This window comes from Ascaphus truei, chromosome 11 (assembly GCF_040206685.1).
Source record: "Ascaphus truei isolate aAscTru1 chromosome 11, aAscTru1.hap1, whole genome shotgun sequence".
NCBI classification, from domain to species: domain Eukaryota; kingdom Metazoa; phylum Chordata; class Amphibia; order Anura; family Ascaphidae; genus Ascaphus; species Ascaphus truei.
Window position 1 is genome coordinate 51,798,646 of NC_134493.1, and position 23,320 is coordinate 51,821,965.

General features: G+C 47.5%; 1 protein-coding gene across 11 annotated transcripts in view; it reads left to right on the plus strand.

The window, feature by feature from the left end:
* Positions 1 to 23,320, plus strand: part of FBXL16 (F-box and leucine rich repeat protein 16) — a 65,472-nt gene that overhangs the window by 7,236 nt on the left and 34,916 nt on the right. For 2 of the 11 annotated variants that reach the window (XM_075566226.1, XM_075566224.1), the window contains exons 2-5: positions 1,489 to 1,618; positions 4,237 to 4,547; positions 7,647 to 7,698; positions 20,172 to 20,296. The gene's annotated coding sequence lies outside the window, so the exon portion shown is untranslated. The other 9 variants (XM_075566222.1, XM_075566225.1, XM_075566228.1 and 6 more) reach the window with 9 other exon arrangements.

The window sequence follows — 23,320 nt, forward strand, 5'->3', positions numbered from 1 at the left end:
CAATTGTATTTGTCCCATTCTACACTCACCCAGTCAGTCACCCAGTCAGTCCGTCACTCACCCAGTCAGTCCGTCACTCACCCAGTCAGTCTGTCATTCACCCAGTCAGTCTGTCACTCACCCAGTCAGTCCGTCACTCACCCAGTCAGTCCGTCACTCACCCAGTCAGTCTGTCACTCACCCAGTCAGTCAGTCACCCAGTCAGTCACCCATTCAGTCACTCACCCAGTCAGTCACTCACCCAGTCAGTCACTCACCCAGTCAGTGACTCACCCTGTCAGTCACTCACCCATTCAGTCACCCATTCAGTCACTCACCCAGTCAGTCACTCACCCAGTCAGTCACTCACGCAGTCAGTCACTCACCCTGTCACTCAGTCAGTCACCCACCCAGTCAGTCACTCACCCAGTCAGTCCGTCACTCACCCAGTCAGTCTGTCATTCACCCAGTCAGTCTGTCACTCACCCAGTCAGTCCGTCACTCACCCAGTCAGTCCGTCACTCACCCAGTCAGTCCGTCACTCACCCAGTCAGTCTGTCACTCACCCAGTCAGTCAGTCACCCAGTCAGTCACCCATTCAGTCACTCACCCAGTCAGTGACTCACCCAGTCAGTCAGTCACCCATTCAGTCAGTCACCCAGTCAGTCACTCACCCAGTCAGTCAGTCAGTCAGTCAGTCAGTCAGTCACTCACCCCCCCAGTCAGTCAACCCTAGCCAGTCAGTCAGTCACCCCCCCCAGCCACCCAGCCAGTCACCCAGCCAGCCAGTCACCCACCCCCACCCTCTCTCTGTCTACCCCACCCTCTGTGTGTCACCCCCCACACGCTCTCTCCCCCCCACACTCCCCCCCACACACTCTCCCCCCCACACTCTCTCCCCCCCACACTCTCCCCCCCACACTCTCCCCCCCACACTCTCTCCCCCCCACACTCTCTCCCCCCACACTCTCCCCCACCCACTCTCTCCCCCCACCCCCCACTCTCTCTCCCCACCCCCCACTCTCTCCCCCCCCACTCTCTCTCCCCCCCCACTCTCTCTCCCCCCCCACTCTCTCTCCCCCCCCACACTCTCCCCCCCCACACTCTCTCTCCCCCACACTCTCTCTCTTCCCCACACTCTCTCTCTTCCCCACACTCTCTCTCTTCCCCACACTCTCTCTCTTCCCCACACTCTCTCTCTTCCCCACACTCTCTCTTCCCCACACTCTCTCTTCCCCACACTCTCTCTTCCCCACACTCTCTTCCCCACACTCTCTCTTCCCCACACTCCCTCTCCCCCAAACTCTCACCCCCACACACTCTCCCTCCCCCCACACTCTCTCCCTCCCCCCCACACTCTCTCTCCCTCCCCCCCACACTCTCCCTCTCCCCCACACTCTCCCTCTCCCCCACACTCTCTCCCCCACACTCTCACACTCTGGATCTCTTATTTACCGTATATATCTTAACTGCCCTATACTACACCGAAATAACCTATACTGCTTCCAGATCTGACTCAAGCTTCACACGGAAGACATCGGAACCCCCCAAACACAGAAGATAGGTAAGGAACACCTCCCCTCCAATGTATAACATTGGGTGAATGAGGGTACCTGGACATTGAGGGACTGCGGATTAGGTAAGATCCCAGGCGGGATTGCTGCTTTAGATATTGTGAAGCGGGGACGTCCAGACACTGGTTAAGGGGTTCAGGAAACTAGTCATTCACATCTGGCTTTTATTTCTAGATCCAACATTTACACACACACACACGTAACCAGAACGAATTGTAGTATAATGTAATACAATAAATATATTTATGTCAAAAACGAATGTTGTTCTGACTAGGAATTTATTAAATGTATTTTATTTATATATTTTATTTTAAGGCGGGGTTGGGGGCGGGGCTAGGTGGCGAGTAGATTTTTTTGGTTGGGCGAGTAGATTTTTGGGTGATTTGTCGAACACTGTATATATATATATATATATATATATATCTGGGCAATGTGAGGCCCTTTTGATGGCATGTGCAGCCCGTGAAGTATATCATGTTTCCTACCACGTATACAAACTAATTATGCTACCGTCTTTAGCCGCACAAAACAAGAATTAGGTAAAGATCGTAATAACTCTCCAAAGTATTTGGTTGCTATGAAGAAATTATATGTTTAATAATCTAAAATACTTGTCTGATTTGCTTCAAATTGTTCGTGACCTTCATTTAACCCATTAAATAGTCCACTGCCCATCATTCGTTTGGGTTCTTTGAGTGACTGACCCTTTATCTATTGCCTTAGTAAAAAAAGATCCCTCTACTGTTAAATATTAATGAGTGCGCCTGTGTAGCTCAAAAACGGTAATACCGGGGATTGCAACTAATTTATGTCTTTGGGATCAAGGTTTGTATAGCACATGGAATACAAAATCAGGCCCGCTGATAGAATTACAGCTCAGTATCAGAATAACATTTGAGAATTGACGGTATTATCTATATTTAATAACAATATAATAGGGGCCTGCAAGAACAAAAAGCAGACACAGGGGGTACGTGCATTTAGACAGCGAGTCACACAAAGACACACACAGTGGGGCAGGTTATTGAAATGCCTGGATTAATATGAATAATTAAACAATGAAATAATCCCAACAATTAGGCTATTCAGGCTGAAAATGTCATGTGAGGTTCTGGTGAGTGACCTGCAGCCATATAATTACAGATGTCATCGGGGACGGTGACAGCTGCAGTGCAGTCTCAGTAACGTGCTGAAGTTAGGAATTATTCTTTTTTACGTAGCGCTCAACATTAACTCCAGTCCTCAGGATCCCCCCCCCCCCCACACACACTCCCCCCAACAGATCAGGTCTTCAGGATATCTCCGCTCCAGCACAGGTGGCACAATCAGTGGCTCAAGACTGAGCCACTGATTGTGCCACCTGTGCTGGAGCTGAGATATGCTGAAAACCTAATCTGTTGGGCGGTCTTGAGGACTGAAGTGGAGCAACCCTGCTCTACAAAAGGAAATGTACATTGGGTGAACTAGAATATACTAGATCAAGACAGGAGTGACTCCTGCCCTCCAAATGTGCAGTTTAATATTCATCCATCTGAGTCCCTATTCAATGTGAAAGCTGCCTCCCATTGCTCTAGGACAGGGGTGCTTATCCAGGGGTGATTTCACCCCCAGCGGGGGATTGTAGTGGGTTCAGGTGGGTGATTGAGATGGTGCTGGGATTTGTTGAAGATTTACATGTTTTGAATGTTAAAAATGATCTCAACTCGAGTCATCAAACATTCGTTTCCATTATTTATTTGTAACATTGTATTGCTTTTACTCTGTTTAAAATAACACGTGGCTGATACATCGTGTGAAAGCTTCTTTATCTCCCGCCACATAAATGCGCGGTCGATAGTGATCCACCCATTATTTCCCGTTGTTGTTCATTACACACACTTACTAAAAAGAGAGGGTCCTATATGAAACGTTGCAGTCCAGCTACTGGCGCCGTTGAACCCGGTCGTTCTTATGAAATAAAAAATATTGAAATGTAACTCGAGTTCCAGCACTCACTGACTAGGAGAAAAAAGGCGACGAAAACTGATAAATGCAAAAAGAATAAGCAATTTATTGAAAGCACAAGATAACTACACTTGGAGTGATGAAGGCACAAGCGGATATATGGACCCTACTAACATAGTGGTAAGGGTAAAGATACAAAGGGTCAGGGGGTGCGGTAGACAAAAGACAAGGAGAGTGGGGGGGATATACACAAGCGATGGGGGGTCAACGTTTCGGGGAAAACCCCTTCCTCAGGCCCGTTCCATCATAGGGGTGAGGGAACGGGCCTGAGGAAGGGGTTTTCCCAGAAACGTTGCCCCGCTTATTACCCTTCTCCCCCTTCCCCCCCATTGCTTGTATACTGTCAAACGCTTACTGTATATCTCACTAACAAAGCATTGGATTCAACTCATAGAAATGGGGGATATTCCCCATGATGCAATACAGAAAATCGTTAAAGTTACCAAAGCCTTTTTCAACCAGTTCCATTTCTATGAGTAGTCTGTTCCCCCATAGTATCTATCTAATAGTACTGTTTCCCCCCCATTTTTTATGCATACCATTTTTCCATTCAGCTTTGTTATTCTGACTATGTATGTCAGTTTCATGTGTGTGTATTAACATCTCATTTGCTCTTTGGGATGGAGTGCTGCAGTTTAATCGCTGTATGTTTTTAATTACTATGTCTTTCTCTCAACAGTGTTGAGTTATGATTGTGTAGAGAGTGCTGAGCACCGTTCTCATTGGGTAGCTGTCACTGGGTACAGCCACTCCCCCCTTGTTGCCGGTCCGCCCTTCACTTCAGCAGGGACTCAGCCCTATGCTTCGTTTCTGCTCCCAAGTAAGGGAAGAACAGATGGGGCGTCCCGATTGGAGGACAGTATCCATGGCGCTGCCCTGCCTCAGAGACGCTCAGATGAGGCCTCCGGAGCATCGAAGATACGTCCCTTGGATCACTGGGACTGGTGCACTGGAGTCATGACGTCAGCGTATGACGTCTTGACACCACCAGTAAGTAATACCCAATCCCTTTGGCGGGCTTTTTCAACAGCTGTGTCGGACTGGATCAGCTGGAGGGAGGTGGGTGGCGTTTTTGTGGGTGTGTGGGCGTGTGGGCATTAGGACACTTTATAAGGATTCATTTGTCACTGTGTTTGCATCCCTGATGAAGGTGCTTGGCACTGAAACGTTGGATGTCATATGACTGTGTTCAGTCATTAAAATGACCTTTTTTTGCACCTATTTGGTTGCATTTTCTATTGGTGTGCCCGGCTCCACTCATGTCTCGTGTTGTTACCATGACTAGGTCTCCTTGCCTGCAGCACCCATACTTTTCTTTTTGTGTTCTACTTTTTGTCCTCATTTATTTGGGGCATCCCAATTTGCATAGGTCCTGATTCTCTTGTGTTTAGCTATATTTATGTGTTCCACATGTTTATATTAATATAGTGGTATCTACAGATACCAGGCGGGGAGTGTCCTGGAACAGGAATGTGTTATTTCTCTGGCTTCAGGCTGCCAGCACACCTCAGCCTAGCTGTTGTAACAATGTTGCAACCCTTTGTGGGGTTCTTGGCTTCAGGCAGTTGCCTTGGTAACCCCCCTGCTTTTTACCAGGTTGTATTGTCCCAGTAAATTTCCCAGCAGCCCAGACCAGCATGCGGTCTCTTAGTACCAGCAGCCACCCTGAGCAGGCATCTCTCCTATCCTGGTAAAGTTACTGATTTTTACCTATCCCTATATCTTGCATTCATCCCACTGCCCTCATAGCTCCCCTTCCCCTCCCATTGCTCTCATGTCCCAGTGTTCCCCCAGTGTACTTTTTCCCCCTTTTTATTTGTATGTTGTTGCCCTAAATAAACACTTCAGCAATTAAGAAGGTTCCCTTGCTTGATATATGGGATTGAGTTAACCTGCTTGTCCCTACTCATCTATCATGGTGTGCTTGGGCCAGAACACAGAGCAATGTGACAACACGCAGATCAATACGATAACATGCAGAATAATACGATAACACGCAGTTCAATACGATTACATGCAGAGACATATGATAGCATTAAGAGCAATACTATAACATGCAGAGCAATACAATAACATGCAGAGAAATACGATAACACGCAATACTTGCTTGATATATGGGATTGAGTTAACCTGCCTGTCCCTACTCATCTATCAGGGTGTGCTTGGTCGAGAACACACATTCTTTCAAAGTTTGTTGGGAATTGGAGATTGGGTGATATCTTCTGAATATAATGTCTAAGATGGAGATATTTAAATAGCTCGGAGGTGGGCAATATCATCTTTAGAGCATATCTCCTCAAAACTTTCCACTTGCCCTCCCACATCTATGCTTCACTTACTCTAGTACTACAGCTCAGATAGAAACCTGGATTATTGAAAATAGGGGTAAATTGCGAGGGTGGTGAAAGTAGTCTATACTTAGGCTTAGTTTGGTTCCAGATATCCAATGAATACCTTGTGTAACCCTCCTTGCCTGGGTCTAAAGGAGTTTACATCGAATTGAATATATACATGGCAGTGCTCAGTCTCTCGTACCTATTTAGGGTGCTGGGCGGGTGCAGGCTGGGCATGTATATGCAGATAGAATACGGGTGGGCGCCAGGAACTTTTATAGTACAAAAAAAGAGCTTTATTCGCCATCTGTTTATAAGGCTCGCCATACAAGGACAGACTTCACATTAGACATATTAACTGGTGACAAATCATAAAGTTACTCTGTGCTTCTTCCCCTGTAGTTCTCACTCCTACATTGGGGGGGGTGCTCATGCTTGTTACCCTTAGTATTGGTTAGATTGGTAATCTCATGCAGGCGTCAACACAATGCCCCATTTCAAGTGGACCCCTGCTGGGAATATACCCCACTTCCTAGGATCAGTATCCTCTCACTGTACTGCATACTTGGTCCATGCACATCTGATCGGGAGTTTACTGAGGACCTGCTGTTGGGGCTGATCTTGTTATGCTCAGAGGGTACTACTCTGAGAACTCCTGCTAAGCACATGCTCACTCCTCTTCCTGAATGAGAACAATGTTGGGCTATTACTATAGGTGCTTCAATCCTATTGAAGGCTTTCTCTGCATCTAAACTTGTAATATTCCTTTAGTATTTGTTAGATTTATATGTTCAATTGTATATATGTATATGTCTTTATTTATCTAGCACCGTTAATGTACATAGAACTTCACAGCAGTAACACACGCGACAATCATATAAATAACAAATAATACAAATAACATATAATGGGAAGAAGTGCTTTAGACATAAAAGTGACCAATTAGGAAAAGGAGTCCCTGCCCCGAAGAGCTCACAATCTAATTGGTAGATTAGTAGGAAGAACGTACAGAGACAGTAGGAGGGCGTTCTGGTAAGTGCGTCTGCAAGGGGTCATGGTCGATGTATGAGGTGTAAAGTATCAGCCACAGATCTACTCGTATGCTTCGATAAGGAGGTGGGTTTTAAGATGGGTCTTAAGTTGATGATCTTCCTGGCATTCTGGGAAGCCTCTCTTTCGCTAATGAATCCTACCTGGTCAATGTGAATCAACTGTGGGAGAATTAGGTTCAATCTCTTGGTTAGGATTTTATTGTAAATCTTAATATCTCTGTTTAATAGAGATATTGGTTGGTAGCTACCACTCATGGGATCTTTTCCATCTTTATGCGTTATTTTCATGTTGGCTCTAGACGTAGAGTCCAGGATTTTGGAGACGTTGGAGAGCCCACCTAGTCTGGACGATTTGGCTGATTGTAATGATTTAACTGCTTCCACTAACTCCATTGTATTTATTTTACAGTTCAATTTAAGAAGTTCTTCTCCCGTCAGTTTAGGTAGATTGCATGTCTCTAGATATTTAGAAATCCGCTCGGAATTTGAGTTTCTGGGATTTCTCCCTTTACTCTTTAGATTATATAGTTTCATGTAGAGCTCAGAAACCTCTTGGGGTATTCTTTGTGCGCTGTAGGTGACTTCGCCATTTTGAAGTTTAATAGCAGATATTTGTGTTTTTGATCTAATACCTCTTAATTTGCTCGCTAGAAGCTGCTTTGTTGCCTTTTTTTTTTGCAATAAACCTGTTTTGTCTATTTCAGGGCCTTTTCCGTGTCCTCGATGTGGACCTGATTGAACCCCCTCCTTGCTAGTGTAAGCTTCGTAGTTCTTTTGCGGAAGACAGTTTTTGTGTTTCTGTTCTAACTCACTATTTTCTCTGTTAGTTCATTTATTACTCTGATTTTAACCTTTTCCCTATGTGAGGCATTTGAAATAATTGTCCCCCGAAATGTAGCTTTGCGGGCTTCCCATAAAAAGGGCAATGGAGTCTACTGATCCCTTATTCAAGCTAAAGTAATCTCCCAGTGAGTCCTTGATCTTATTTTAGTAAGGTGTCATTTAGGCGCCATTGCGTTTGATTTATCCGGACAAATCGGGTTTTAAGGGTAAGATCAATGGGGGCATGGTCAGACCAGATTATTGGACCAATACCAGTTTGGGATGTCCCCTCGACTTTCTGGGGAGACCAATATGGTCAATCCTGGAGCTGTGAAATATGTATAATCTTTTTGACCCTGATATGTTGCCCTTCATGCGTCTATTAAGGACAATTCCTTCATCAGTTTCCTGAAACGCCTAGCTAACTTATTAGTTATTGCCGTTTGACAGGGGTTCTCGACTGGGGTTCTCAACTCCAGTGCTCAGGACTTCCCAACAGGTCAGATTTTAAGGATATCCCTGCTTCAGTCAGTGGCTCAGTCGCAGAAGCTGAGAGATCCATAAAACCTGACCTGTTGGTGGGGTCTTGAAGACTGGATTTGAGAACCTCTGCTGTAGGAGATTGTCCTGGTGTACTTCTTTATGAGTTTTTAATATACTTTATTCCATTTGTAGCGTATATTTCTGCATTTTCCTCTATATGTTTACATCCCGTAAATGTTGTCCTATTCCTAAACAAGTTTGCAGCTGCTAAATTAATCATGAATATTATTAGAATCAATGGCATTTCTCCTGCTTCCATGCATTTTTCATATCTTTTATCCCAATTGTCGGTGTACACTTTCGCATTTGACACTTTTGCTCATACATTTAACCAACTGCTAAATTAATCATTTACGTTTTTGTAAGCGTCGCACTTTCTATAGATTTTATCCCTTTTTTTCAGGGGGAGGGGGAGAGGTATTTCAGCATTTCCCACGCTTCTTTGGCTATTTAACAAGCAGCTAAATGAACCGTGCATGTTTCCCTAAGCATTGTACATACTCACACTATGCATATTTTACCACCATTATAAAATAAAGCACATTATTTCCACGCAAAAAAAGGGATTTTTTTTTTGCGTGACGTTTTTAACGCTTGAGGTGCAGATGCTAAAAATAGCAACAACATTAGCATTATCCTCATATCTGCATCCCTTTGGGCGTCCAGAGGGTTGCAGGTCCCTCTGGCAGTGCAAGGGTTCAGAAAAAAGACATGGCTTTAGTCCTGGGATGAGTGACGGCCGTGGACATCCTGTGTTCCCGTTTTTATTTATCCCTGCACCTTCCTTCCCCCAGCGAGAGCCGAGAGGCCCCCCTGTTAATGTGCATCAACGTCTAAAAATAGGCACAAACCTCTCCATCCAGGGAGCTGGGAAGAAATATCCCGTTGCCAGGCGACGGCCGTTACCGGGGGAGACAGCCATTGCTAGGCGACGGCGGAGACTGACTCATCCGCAGTGCAGTTGGACTGTGTGTGTGTACATGGGATGGGGAGGCTGTCCCCAGGTGGCTCTGTTAACCCCTTTTGCTGCCGGTGGCTGCTGTATGTGTACATACATATGTATATGTGTTTGTGTCTGTGTATATCTACATAGTTATACAAATATATTGTATATTTATACACACACTTATATAACTCACGTGTGTGTGTGTGTGTGTGTGTGTATCTAAATATATGCACACCTATGTTTTATAAGTGTGTGTATATTATATATATTATTATATTAAACTCTGTGCAGAGATCATTTTATACTGTGCTTTTTCATCAAGTACATGGTTCATGCTATATAAATGAAACGTGTGTGTGTGTGTGTATCTATCTATAGATATAGATAGATATATTACTTGCGAGCACATTCACATGTCAGATAGATCGGCAACCCTGCTTTTCGCCATTATCACCTAGCATACAGTGCTCCCACTGCAGCAAGGGATTCTGGGAAATGACATGCAAATGAGCACACAGATATATATATATACACACACGCAAATTAATTTGCTGTTTCTGTCTGAACATCCATTTTAAACTGCCTATGACTTTGGAAGTAAGAATAGTATCAAGCTGAAAATGGACAGTTTTAAAAGCATCAGTGTAATGGGCAGAACCGCCTTTACAAAGTAACCAGTGTCCTACACCGAGTGCAGAGCAGTCATTACAAAGCACAGAGCATATCATGGACAGGCAACACTTTGTGATGCAAAACCGTCCCTGTTACCTGCATCCCAATTCCGAAACGTGCATCTCAACCTCTGCAACATTCGGGACTGGGCCTAGGCAGAGCCAACTAGCATAATACGCTGCAGCGACTTTTAGCATGTACGGCGTCATCCGTGTCAAAGGGGGTAACACACAGACCTTAATAACTGGGGCCAATTCAATTCCAAGTGCTTGAAATGTCGGTGGCGTTTTCACAGAGCGCTTTAATGAAAGATACACAGCCATTTTGTGGACCAACATTGATGCTTTGAGTCCCTCCACAAACCCCCAGAGTTTAACTCACATAATATTAGTATTTTGCCCCCTAAGCGTGTTCTGTTCTTTCTTTATTTTTTAATTGTTCGTTAGTGTTAAAAATTATTATTTTCTTAATCTGCTGATCCTACCGTGGTAACCTTTAGACTGCACGGGGCTCTGGGTAGAGCCTCCATTTTAATCTCCCGGACGCTCAATTTCAAACGCTTATACCTCCTGACGGAGAATCAGATATTAAGATTACAAACAGCGTTGGAGAGGGCAAGAAGAGATCCCTTAAAAGCAGTAAAATGACCCCAAAACGATAGCGCTGGGAAATGGCCCCCAAAGTGATGCAAAAAACCCAGCAGCAGACACACGAAGGAAAGCAATCCCAGGGAGAGCAATTACGGTATTCCGGGTATTTAAATTGCCACGCGTCTGTATGACACAGCGGCTTCCTATTGGCCCGCGTGATTCGGGAGATCTAAACCGCCATTCGGGTTCCCCTTCAGGGGACAGGAACGCACTACTTTTACCGGGAAGTATCTCAGAACAAGGAGCTGAAATGAATGCGGTTTAGTTGTGGGACCCTCCTGTTTATAGAAAAGCTGGTTACATTTAAAAATAAATAAATCAGACGGGGGAAAGTCGCTTTAATCAAAGTCTCCCTGGGACAAAATGAAAAAAGCTGCCCCAGATTTATGAAAGGAGAGATCGCTGTTGCTTTCCACGAGACTTATATCCCCTGATAAATCTGGGGATGTTTTTTGCACTTGTTTTTAAACCCTGTTTTGCTGCCTCCTGGGCTGTAAAATGGCCTTGATACATCACTTCCAGACAGCGTGAAGCCATACAGTACATACACTATGATGATAACAATAGGAGGAGGGCGGGGGGAGAGAGAGGAGTGTGCAGGGCGAGAAAGGATAGGGAGGGGAGAGAGGAGTGTGCAGGGTGAGAAAGGATGGGGAGGGAGGGTGAGAAAGGATGGGGAGGGAGGGGAGAGGAATGTGCAGGGTGAGAGGATGGGGAGGGAGGAGTGTGCAGGGTGATAAAGGATTGGGACGGAGGAGAGAGGAGTGTGCAGAGTGAGAGGATGGGGAGAGAGGAGTGTGCAGGGTGAGAGGATGGGGAGAGAGGAGTGTGCTGAGTGAGAAAGATGGGGAGGGAGGTGTGTGCAGAACAAGAAAGGATGGGGAGAGAGGAATGTGCAGGGTGAGAGGATGGGGAGAGAGGAGTGTGCAGGGTGAGAAAGGATGGGGAGAGAGGAGTGTGCAGAGTGAGAGGATGGGGAGGGAGGTGAGAGGAGTGCAGAGTGAGACGATGGGGAGGGAGGAGAGGAGTGTGCAGAGTGAGAGGATGGGGAGGGAGGAGAGTGCAGAGTGAGAGGATGGGGAGGGAGGAGAGGAGTGTGCAGGGCGAGAGGATGGGGAGGGAGGAGAGAGGAGTGTGCCAAGTGAGAGGATGGGGAGGGAGGAGAGAGGAGTGTGCCAAGTGAGAGGATGGGGAGGGAGGAGAGAGGAGTGTGCAGTGAGAGGATGGGGAGGTAGGAGAGAGGAGTGTGCAGGGTGAGAAAGGATGGGGAGGGAGGAGAGGAGTGTGCAGGGTGAGAAAGGATGGGGAGGGAGGAGAGGAGTGTGCAGGGTGAGAAAGGATGTGGAGGGAGGAGAGGAGTGTGCAGAGTGAGAAAGGATAGGGAGGGAGGAGAGGAGTGTGCAGGGTGAGAAAGGATGGGGAGGGAGGAGTGTGCAGGGTGAGAAAGGATAGGGAGGGAGGAGAGGAGTGTGCAGGGTGAGAAAGGATGGGGAACGAGGACAGAGGAGTGTGCAGAGTGAGAAAGGATGGGGAGGGAGAGGAGTGTGCAGGGTGAGAAAGGATAGGGAGGGAGGATAGGAGTGTGCAGGGTGAGAAAGGATGGGGAGGGAGGGGAGAGGACTGTGCAGGGTGAGAAAGGATGTGGAGGGAGGAGAGAGGAGTGTGCAGGGTTAGAAAGGATGGGGAGGGAGGAGAGGAGTGTGCAGAGTGAGAGGATGGGGAGGAAGGTGAGAGTAGTGTGCAGGGTGAGAAAGGATGGGGAGGGAGGAGAGGAGTGTGCAGGGTGAGAAAGGATGGGGAGGGAGGAGAGAGGAGTGTGCAGGGTGAGAAAGGATGGGGAGGGAAGAGTGTGCAGGGTGAGAGGATGGGGAGGGAGGAGAGAGGAGTGTGCAGGGTGAGAAAGGATGGGGAGGGAGGGGAGAGGAGTGTGCAGGGTGAGAAAGGATGTGGAGGGAGGAGAGAGGAGTGTGCAGGGTTAGAAAGGATGGGGAGGGAGGAGAGGAGTGTGCAGAGTGAGAGGATGGGGAGGGAGGGGAGAGGAGTGTGCAGGGTGAGAAAGGATGTGGAGGGAGGAGAGAGGAGTGTGCAGGGTTAGAAAGGATGGGGAGGGAGGAGAGGAGTGTGCAGAGTGAGAGGATGGGGAGGGAGGTGAGAGTAGTGTGCAGGGTGAGAAAGGATGGGGAGGGAGGAGAGGAGTGTGCAGGGTGAGAAAGGATGGGGAGGGAGGAGAGAGGAGTGTGCAGGGTGAGAAAGGATTGGGAGGGAGGAGAGAGGAGTGTGCAGGGTGAGAAAGGATGGGGAGGGAGGAGTGTGCAGGGTGAGGATGGGGAGGGAGGAGAGAGGAGTGTGCAGAGTGAGAAAGGATGGGGAGGGAGGAGAGGAGTGTGCAGGGTGAGAAAGGATGGGGAGGGAGGAGAGGAGTGTGCAGGGTGAGAGGATGGGGAGGGAGGAGAGGAGTGTGCAGGGTGAGAAAGGATGGGGAGGGAGGAGAGGAGTGTGCAGAGTGAGAGGATGTGCAGGGTGAGAGGATGGGGAGGGAGGAGAGAGGAGTGTGCAGAGTGAGAAAGGATGGGGAGGGAGGAGAGGAGTGTGCAGGGTGAGAAAGGATGGGGAGGGAGGAGTGTGCAGGGTGAGAGGATGGGGAGGGAGGAGAGAGGAGTGTGCAGAGTGAGAAAGGATGGGGAGGGAGGAGAGGAGTGTCCATGGTGAGAAAGGATGGGGAGGGAGGAGAGGAGTGTGCAGGGTGAGAAAGGATGGGGAGGGAGGAGAGGAGTGTGCAGAGTGAGAGGATGTGGAGGGAGGAGAGGAGTGTGCAGGGTGAGAGGATGGGGAGGGAGGAGAGGAGTGTGCAGGGTGAGAAAGGATGGGGAGGGAGGAGAGGAGTGTGCAGGGTGAGAAAGGATGGGGAGGGAGGAGAGGAGTGTGCTGAGTGAGAAAGGATGGGGAGGGAGGAGAGAGGAGTGTGCAGAGTGAGAAAGGATGGGGAGGGAGGAGAGAGGAGTGTGCAGGGTGAGAAAGGATGGGGAGAGAGGAGTGTGCAGGGTGAGAAAGGATGGGGAGAGAGGAGTGTGCAGGGTGAGAAAGGATGGGGAGGGAGGAGAGAGGAGTGTGCTGAGTGAGAAAGGATGGGGAGGGAGGAGAGAGTAGTGTGCAGGGCGAGAGGATGGGGAGGGAGGAGTGTGCAGGGTGAGAGGATGGGGAGGGAGGAGAGGAGTGTGCAGGGTGAGAAAGGATGGGGAGGGAGGAGAGAGGAGTGTGTTGAGTGAGAAAGGATGGAGAGGGAGGAGAGAGGAGTGTGCAGAGTGAGAAAGGATGGGGAGGGAGGAGAGAGGAGTGTGCAGGGTGAGAAAGGATGGGGAGGGAGGAGAGAGGAGTGTGCAGGGTGAGAGGATGGGGAGGGAGGAGTGCAGGGTGAGAAAGGATGGGGAGGGAGGAGAGAGGAGTGTGCTGAGTGAAAGGATGGGGAGGGAGGAGAGGTGTGTGCTGAGTGAAAGGATGGGGAGGGAGGAGAGCGGAGTGTGCTGAGTGAGAAAGGATGGGGAGGGAGGAGAGAGGCGTGTGCTGAGTGAGAAAGGATGGGGAGGGAGGAGAGAGGAGTGTGCAGGGTGAGAGGATGGGGAGGGAGGGATGTCTGTGAGTGAGTTTGTTTCTATTTTAAGAACCAGTTCCCTCCTCCCCTCACCTTACACCAGAGAAACCTGATCAGACTCTTAAATAATCAAGCAGGGGAGAGGGAGGCAGACAAATACCGAGCAAAGTGCTGTTAGGAGAGGTCCCTGGAGCATCCAAGCAGATGCTACTGGGGTCATAATGACCCATCACCAGACTCCATCTGGGATTAAGGAGGCAGGGAAGAGAGAACAAGGTTTTCTGGAATTGTACAGGGCTTTTAGGAGGGGGGGGGGAGGCATTATCAATATGTGGAGCTGAAAGTGACATGAAAGCAGTGATCCTGCTTCACAGCAGCAGTGTGCAATCCTTAAAAATGCCATTGAATTCAACTATATATTTAATGGTCTATCGGTGATGTTACTAGGAGGGGCCGAGTACCACTGTATTTACATTTTTTTATATGCAGATTACTGCTAATGCTACATATAGTTCAGAGTTTTGCCCAAATGTTAATCAATCTATATATTTAGTTTTTCTGAAGTCAGGGACAATCGTACTACTTTTTAAGACACTTTACGGTATATTTTACTTTCTTACATTTTCAAACACCTGTGATTACCACACTGCAAAATAATTGCTGCATGTGAAATATAGACGAGAAATGTTGGCGTGTTACAAGGATGAAAAAAGTGAGAGCATTGTGTCTGAAAACACCGTGGAAGATTTTTTACTTCAAATTTTTTATTGACAATATCAAAACCAGAACTGGCCTTTGTCCTATATCTGGTCCACTAGCTAATTGTATAAGAGCTTCCTAAAATTCCTCCTGTAACGGCTACTATAACCTCTCCCATTAATTCCTCCCCTAACTGCTCATATAACCACTCCCTATAACTCCTCCCATAACGTATCCTATAACCACTCCCTATAACTCCTCCCATAACGTATCCTATAACCACTCCCTATAACTCCTCCCATAACGTATCCTATAACCACTCCCTATAACTCCTCCCATAACGTATCCTATAACCTCTCCCTATAACTCCTCCCATAACGTATCCTATAACCACTCCCTATAACTCCTCCCATAACGTATCCTATAACCACTCCCTATAACTCCTCCCATAACGTATCCTATAACATCTCCTTATAACTTCTCCCATAACGTATCCTATAACCACTTCCTATAACTCCTCCCATAACGTATCCAATAACCACTGCCTATAACTCCTCCCATAACGTATCCTATAACCTCTCCCATTAATTCCTCCCCTAACTGCTCATATAACCACTCCCTATAACTCCTCCCATAACGTATCCTATAACCACTCCCTATAACTCCTCCCATAACGTATCCTATAACCACTCCCTATAACTCCTCCCATAACGTATCCTATAACCACTCCCTATAACTCCTCCCATAACGTATCCTATAACCACTCCCTATAACTCCTCCCATAACGTATCCTATAACATCTCCTTATAACTCCTCCCCTAACTGCTCATATAATCACTCCCTATAACTCCTCCCATAACGTATCCTATAACCACTCCCTATAACTACTCCCATAACATATCCTATAACCACTCCCTATAACTCCTCCCATAACGTATCCTACAACCACTGCCTATAACTCCTCCATTAACGTATCCTATAACATCTCCTTATAACTCCTCCCCTAACTGCTCCTAAAACTACTTACTATAACTCGTCCTCCCCTAAGTGCTCCTATAGCCTCTCCCATTAACTCCTCCCCTAACTGCTCCTATAACCGCTCCCTTTAACGTATCCTATAACCTCTCCCTATAACTCCTCCCATAATTGTCCCTATAACTCCTCCCATAAAAAATCTAATTTCTTACTAAAATTTGGAACTCTTTTTGGGCTGAATTTTGCAGTTTTTAAGCCACCGGATGTTTTTCTTGGCTAAATCGAGCGCTGTTTATTTCCACCACGATTACAGCGCTGAGGTGTTACTAAAATAACCCTATTTGTAAATCTACGAGAAGGGTGAGCTCTTTGTAACGGGAAACCTGCTTATACACAGTAACTAATCCCAAAAGATGCCGGCTAATTAACATGGAGATGAGTTATCCGGCAGCGCAGGCGGTGACCTCGTAACCACACGAGTGAATCATGCACTTAAAACAGAAGCCTGGCTGAGCAAGGTGCGCTGCACAAATACCAGGCTATTTACCTTCTGGCCGCAAAACAATGTGTAATACAGAACCAGATTTATTCATCACACATATATCCCACTACAAACACATGGGATTTTAAAGATAGATGTTTATCTTGATAAAGGTTCCAGAGGGTACCCGAAATGTTGGCCCAATAAAAGACATTTGTATATAAAAAAAAAATTGGTGTGCCCATTCCTTTGTTACTTTGGGTACAGTATCTTCTAGATACTCTGATAGTAGCACCCCATTCAGCTGGCTGGTTTATACCAGTTGAGTGTGTGTGTGTGTGTGTGTGTGTGTGTGTGTGTGTGTGTGTGTGTGTGTGTGTGTGTGTGTGTGTGTGTGTGTGTGTGTGTGTGTGTGTGTGTGTGTGAGATGTGTGTATATATATATATATATATATATACACACACACACACGTGTTCAGGAAAAATGGGACCCCTTTCGTTTTTCAGCATATATTTGCACAATTGTTGGTCTGCTATGTAAATTAGCACTACATAAGAAGCACAATGTAGACAATCAACTGATGTTAAGTAAATTGATGTCGTTGTATTGTGGCAACAAGTACCAGATACACTGCGGGAGGTTCATGTTCATTAAACGAGAAACAGGCGTTTTCCCTTCGTAATCGTAAATGTGTTAAACTGTGACAATCTAATCGGAAACACTACAATTACTATAGACTTTGAGTTCAGTGTGGGCGCTAAATGTCCTCTTGCTGAAACGCGCGCTCGGAGACGAGAACACCATTGTTTTTTTCAGTCCTCCTAGCGGCCGTCCTTCATCAGGATTCATTTTGGGTAAGCGTTTCGGACCAGCATTCTTGCTCTGTCTCCACCACTCTTATGACGCGTTGATCTTCTTCGCTAAGCACCATTTTGTAACTATGCACGTAATGCGGTGATCACTCCGTCACCAATCCCAAAGAATCTATTAGATTATCAAATCATTCTTAGGCCTGGGACCCGGTGCGCCCGGCGGCGCGGGCGGCTGCACGGGCTTTCCCCACCAGCAGGGGAATCCTGCCGAGCCGGTCCCCCCTGGCTGCACAGCTCACTATACGCTGTGACGCGTCAGCCGCTAGGGGATACAAGAGAATGGTGATCCCTAGCGTTGACGCATCACGTGGTGTGGCTGTGAGCCAATGAGGAGGAGAGGCTTCGGGAGGAGGAGAGGCTTCGGGGAGCGGGGTGGAGTGTGGAGGGAAAGCAGCGTGAGTGTCTGTCTGTGTGTGTGTGTGCCTGAGTGCGTGAGTGCCTGCGTGTGTGTGTGAGTGTGTGTGAGTGCCTGCGTGTGTGTATGAGTGCCAGCCCGAGCCCGTGGAGGGAGGGAGGGGGGGGGGGAGAGAGTAGCGGGTCCACCGCTCAAGCCACGCCCCCCCTCCCGCTCATACCTCCCACTCCCGCCCACCTCCCGCTCCCTACAGACCGCATATCGCGGTCTGTGTATGTCAGCGCCCCGCCTGTCTGCAGTGCGGGAGCGCTGACGGAGGGAGCGGGGCCTTAGCCTTAAACGTGATAATCTGCTGCGACAGACCTATAATTGCTCACATTTTCATGAACATTTTAGTGATTTTTCAGCAAGATATGCCGAAAAATAAAAGGACCCTGTTTTTGCTGAGCACAGTGTATATATATGAAAATATATTTGAAGATTTCTTCACATACTCTTCAGTTAAATGTCTGTTTTGTTGTCTGTTTTTAAAAAAAAAAATTTAAACAATGTATTTTATTCTTAAGAAATTGGCCTAAAACGTACATTAATATGGCTGCTAAGCCTTTCTCACGTAGTGATTAGATCTCACAGAAACTTAGCTGAGAAGATAAAATAAGACATCTGTTTTTCTGGTCTGATCCTTTGTAGACTGCACGGAAAACAGTTTCTGGATCTGGAGTGGAGAGAGAATGGAGAGAGAATAACCTAGAGATACCATGAGAACACTGCTGCAGGCTTTGGGCCTTCTTACATCAAAATCAAATCAAAAGCAGCTCGAAAACTGGGGACTGCACCTTTAATGCAATTTACCGCAATTTTCCAATTAGAAGACTTTGATAAATAAACTCCTGTGTATGTATAGGAGTTGAATCGCTCTATTATTAATCCACTGAGACAGCCCCCCCAAGTTTCAGCCAATAGGAAGCTGCAACATCATCCTATTACCTTACGATTTGGCATCCATTTTGTTTCCCCAGGACGGGGGCAGAGAACACAACGGCGCTCGAAACAAAGTATCTCGATTGTAATCTTTTTAGGGCAGCATTCTCTTACCCGAGTTTTATACTATACTATTTCTCTGCCACACAAATTGTATCTAAATTTTTGTGTGTTAAAGAAACAGCCTGAAAAAAAACCCCAGCTTTCAGGTGTAAACGATTATTTAATTTTTTTTTTCCGTTCTCGGAAACATCGCTCATTTTGATTGCCCGCTCTGCCGGACAGACATTGCTCTCCTTATTCTGTCCCTATGTGTTTGCTGCACTTATTAGCATGTACAGGGATAAACCAAATAAGTAAACATGGGAAGGATGTTGATCCAGGGAGTAATCTGATTGCCAATTCTTGCAGTCAGGAAGGAATTTATTTTTCCCCTTATGAGATATCATTGGATGATATGACACTGGGGTTTTTAGTTTGCCTTCCTCTGGATCAATATACTGTAAGCACGGCTATAGGATAAAGTATCTGTCGTCTAAATTTAGCACAGGTTGAACTTGATGGATATACTGTGTGTTTTTTTTCTCCCCAACCTCATCTACTATGTACTATGTCTTTCAATGCCTGTTTTGTAAAGTGCTGTGCACACTGTTAGCACTATGTAAATACATCAAATATATAGATACGTACAGGCATCTATATATATATATATATATATTTTACCCCCTTGAAAATCGGACCTAAAAAGGTCGCACCCCGGTCGCAGCCGCGTAGAACCGACAGGGAATGATTGCTGGAGAAGTCGTAAAAAGGCGGCGTCGAGGACGGACGAGCGGCGGGTTATTACATGTTTTAACCCCTTCTCTGCCAGAGAGGCCTGCAACGCAAAGAAAGGGTTAAAACAGATAGCCATGCACCGCACATTGAAAAAAAAAAAAGCAAAACAATTCTTGTGTCCAGAGTCGGGGATGAGGAGGAGGAGGGGACAGAGACAGCAAAAGGAGGGGGCTAAAGGAGAGAGAGAGAGGGAGATGGAGAGAGGGAGGAGGCATGCCCGGAGTCGTGAATTATTGATAATAATGGTGATGTCTCTTTAACTGGGAATGGTTTGTGACACCCTGTGTGTGTGTGTGTGTGTGTGCATGCAGACTAGCAAACGAGGCTGTGTGTGTGTGACAGAGGGTGGGGAATACACCGCGATTCGATGCTTTTGATGTCAGCTTTACCCATCTATCTCTGTGATGCTGTCGCCTGCTCAGTAAGGGTAGCATTTTTTCCGGTCTTATTTTAAGGGATTTTGGCTCTTCCTCTCCACCCCCCCCCCCCCCCCTTGCTGCCTTCTTGTGTTTTTTTTTTCCCCTTCTTGCTTTCCACCATCTTCTCTCCTTGGCACCTGGAAGCGACTTCACCCTCCCCCTTTAAACAGCAGACCACATACCCGAAGCATTGGGGTTACATTGCATCCCTGGGTGGGCAGGGAAAAGGACCCTTTGGATATCACTGTCTCAGATTGTCATCCTGTTGGCTGCAAGGCGTTCTGGGATACGGGATGTTGGCGTGACCTATTTTGGTGTTGATGTTTTTTTTTGTGGGGGGGACAGGGGAAGTTGGGAAGGATTTACTACCCCCATCCTTCTCGTTAGGGGCCAATTCAAGACGGACAGCGTTGCCGCTTCTCATCCTCTTCTGTTGCTATCTTTACCTGTCTGGTCCCTCGTCATCTTGTGGGGAGAGAGATATGCCATGAACTGAGGACCGGGCGGTAAAGGTAAGAGAGATATCCGTGTGATGTCATGCTGCTGGAGGTTTATAAATATAACCATATGACAGAGGCATCAGGGACACACTCCTCTGACTCACTCCTAATACACAGGCATCAGGGACACACTCCTCTGACTCACTCCTAATACACAGGCATCAGGGACACACACCTCTCACTCATTCCTAATACACAGGCATCAGGGACCTGTACTGTACCTGTCACCCCCTCCTAATACAGAGACACCAGGGACACATACCTCTCACCCTTTCCTAATACACAGACACAGAGACACACACCTCTCACCCCCTCCTAATACACAAACATAACGGATAAAAGCCTCTCAAATTCCCTCCTAATACACATGCATCAGGGACACACACCTGTCCCTCATTCCTAATACACAGGCATCAGAGACACGTACTGTACCTGTCACCCCCTCCTTATACAGAGACACCAGGGACACATACCTCTCACCCCTTCCTAATACACAGACATAGAGACACATACCTCTCACCCCCTCCTAATACAAACATCAGAGACATATACTGCTCGCTCCCTCCTAATACACAGACATCACGGATAAATACCTCTCTCATTTCCTCCTAATACACAGGCATCAGGGACACATACCACTCATCCCCTCCTAATACACAAACATCAGGGACACATACCTTGCACCCCTTCTCATACAAATATCAGAGACACATACTGCTCACTGCCTCCTAATACACAGACATCAGGGACACATACCTCTCACTCACTTCTAATACACAAACGCAAGGGACACGAACCTCTCACCCCCTCCTAATACACAGGCATCAGGGACACATACCTCTCACTCACTTCTAATACACAGACATCAGAGACACGAACCTCTCACCCCCTCCTAATACACAGGCATCAGGGACACGTACCTCTCACCCGCTCCTAATACACAGGCATCAGAGACACGAACCTCTCACCCCCTCCTAATACACAGACATCAGGGACATACCTCTCACCCCCTCCCAATACACAGACATCAGGGACATACCTCTCACCCCCTCCTAATACACAGACACCAGGGACACGTACCTCTCACCCCCTCCTAATACACAGGCATCAGGGGCACGTACCTCTCACCCCCTCCTAATACACAGACATCAGGGACACACACCTCTCACTCACTTCTAATACACAGACATCAGAGACACATACCTCCCACACCTCCCACTCACTTCTAATACACAGACATCAGAGACACATACCTCCCACACCTCTCACTCACTTCTAATACACAGACATCAGAGACACATACCTCCCACCAGGCATACGTACACCTAGCTCCTGTTCTCAGAGACATCTGGGACATGTACCTCCACTCCCCACCCTCCCAGGAACACGAGGCATACGTACACCTAGCTCCTGTTCTCACAGACATCTGGGACATGTACCTCCACCCCCACCCTCCCAGGAACACAAGGCATACGTACACCTAGCTCCTGTTCTCAGAGAGATCTGGGACATGTACCTCCACCCCCCACCCTCACAGGAACACCAGGCATACGTACACCTAGCTCCTGTTCTCAGAGACATCTGGGACATGTACCTCCACCCCCACCCTCCCAGGAACACCAGGCATACGTACACCTAGCTCCTGTTCTCAGAGACATATGGGACATGTACCGCCACCCCCCACCCTCCCAGGAACACGAGGCATACGTACACCTAGCTCATGTTCTCACAGACATCTGGGACATGTACCTCCACCCCCCACCCTCCCAGGAACACGAGGCATACGTACACCTAGCTCCTGTTCTCAGAGACATCTGGGACATGTACCTCCACCCCCCACCCTCCCAGGAACACGAGGCATACGTACAGCTAGCTCCTGTTCTCAGAGACATCTGGGACATGTACCTCCACCCCCACCCTCCCAGGAACACAAGGCATACGTACACCTAGCTCCTGTTCTCAGAGACATCTGGGCATGTACCTCCACCCCCCACCCTCCCAGGAACACGAGGCATACGTACACCTAGCTCCTGTTCTCAAAGACATCTGGGACATGTACCTCCACCCCCCACCCTCCCAGGAACACGAGGCATACGTACACCTAGCTCCTGTTCTCAGAGACATCTGGGACATGTACCTCCACCCCCCACCCTCCCAGGAACACGAGGCATACGTACACCTAGCTCCTGTTCTCAGAGACATCTGGGACATGTACCTCCACCCCCCACCCTCCCAGGAACACCAGACATACGTACACCTAGCTCCTGTTCTCAAAGACATCTGGGACAGAACTGTAATAACTCCTACCTCTAGCACCCTCCTCTCACAGAAATACCAGGGACACATACCCGTAACCCCCCCTAATACACAGGCATCAGGGACATATACCTCTCACCCCTTCTAATACACAGGCATCAGGGATACATACCGCTCTCACCCCCTCCTTATACACAGACATCAGAGATACATACCTCTCAGCCCCCCTAATACACAGACATCAGAGATACATACCTCTCAGCCCTCCTAATACAAAGGCATCAGGGACACACACTGTACCTCTCACCCCTCCTAATACAGAGACACCAGGGATACATACCTCTCACCCCCTCCTAATACACAGACATCATAGACACGTACCTCTCACCTCCTCCTAATACACAGACATCAGAGACACATATCTCTCACCCCCTCCTAATACACAGACATCAGGGCCACATACTTCTCACCCCCTCCTAATACACAGTCATCAGGGACACATACGTCTCACTCCCTCCTAATACAGAGATATCAAAGATACACACCTCTCATACCCTCCCAATACAGAGATATCAGGGGCACATAACTCTCATGCCCTCCTAAAACACTGACATCAGTGGCACATACCTCTCACCACTCCTAATACAGAGGCACCAGGGACACATACCTCTCACTCCCTTCTAATACACAAACATCAGTGACACAAACTTTCACTCACTCCTAATTCAGAGACATCAGGGATACATACCTATCATCCCCTAATACACAGACACACATACC